This window comes from Somniosus microcephalus, unplaced genomic scaffold, assembly GCF_052327205.1.
Source record: "Somniosus microcephalus isolate GS21.2 unplaced genomic scaffold, FLI_Smic_1.0 unresolved_chr9, whole genome shotgun sequence".
Taxonomy (NCBI): domain Eukaryota; kingdom Metazoa; phylum Chordata; class Chondrichthyes; order Squaliformes; family Somniosidae; genus Somniosus; species Somniosus microcephalus.
The window spans coordinates 5,537,690-5,539,020 of NW_028225187.1; the positions used below are offsets into that span (position 1 = coordinate 5,537,690).

The 1,331-nt window shown below is 44.9% G+C and overlaps 1 non-coding gene across 1 annotated transcript; it reads right to left on the reverse strand.

Moving 5' to 3' along the window:
* Positions 1 to 786: 786 nt before the first annotated feature.
* Positions 787 to 868, reverse strand: trnas-aga (transfer RNA serine (anticodon AGA)). Its single transcript has one exon. It is a non-coding gene; the product is annotated as a tRNA-Ser (tRNA).
* Between the last annotated feature and the right edge of the window lie 463 nt (positions 869 to 1,331).

The window sequence follows — 1,331 nt, forward strand, 5'->3', positions numbered from 1 at the left end:
AGCTAAACATAGTTTTCTGTGTTGAAATGAATTCAGCAGACGCTACGAAGGAAGAACATATAAATTCTTTCATGGCTTGACTGGGCGGATTCTGAGAAGTTGTTTACCCTGGCTGTGGAGCCCGAACTAGGGGTCAAAGTTTCAGAATAAGGGGCCGGCCATTTAAGATTGAGATGAGGAGAAATTGCTTCATTGTAAGGGTTGTGTATCTTTGGAGTTTTCTAACGCAGAGGGCTGTGGTGGTTCAGTCGTTGAGTACATTCCTAACTGAGATGGATATGTACATTACGGAAATCAAGGTATATGGGGCTAGGTCGGTAATTTTCAGTTGTGGCAGAGGATCAGCCATGATCTTATTGAATGGCGGAGCATGATCGAGGGCCGCATGGCCAAATCCTGCTCCTATTTCTTATGATCTAATGTACCGATTTAGGCCGGCGGTGTTGAGAACTGTGGCTCATCTGTCTTAGTTCATTAAATAAGCATCGCAGTAGGAAGTAGCACCAACTGGAAGATCGCTGCGCGGAAGACGTGCATTTTCTTCAATGGGTTGCAAAATAAAATATTTTCGACGGTTAAAATTGCTTTGACGGTTTCAAGAGCGTTAAATAACGTAGTATTCTCCTTTGGCTTAGTCCTCTCGTAATGTCATAATGGGGTGAAGTGCTTTTTATACTTTCTGCTTGATACTTTGTTTGATTGTCGCTTTGAATCTCGGCAGAGGAACCGAAAGGCAGCAGTTCAAATTAAGTAAAAACCGATCATTTGGGACGACGTCCTCGGTGCTGTAGTCGGCAGGATTAGAACCTGCGCGGGGAAACCCCAATGGATTTCTAGTCCATCGCCTTAACCACTCGGCCACGACTACCCTGAGGGTGGTTTGGACCCACGCAGCTTCTCATTTTCTTCGAAATCGGTGCCTCTGCTGTGAACACTCTGGCACATAATCACATGGGTTCATGTGGAATAATTCCAATTGCAAACATTTTCATGTCTGTCTCTGTGGCGCAATGCGCCAGCGCGTTCGGCTGTTAATTGACAGGTTGGTTGTTCGAGCCCACCCAGAGACGTGAGTAACTTTTAATTTTTGCAAACTCATCTATTGTTTCAAAATGGAGTCTTTGATTCCGTGAAACGAACAGTGGTGAGCATACTGCTGCTGCCTTCCTGTTTCCAATGGGAACAATCGCTTCATCGATCAGTCTTCTGCCAGGTAGCATGGATATTCGACATCCCTTATACCAATACTCCAAGTGCAGCGTTCTTGCATTAAAATCCAGCAGGAAATCGGCCACAGTGGATAATCCATTCTGAAAACCCTTTTCTACACT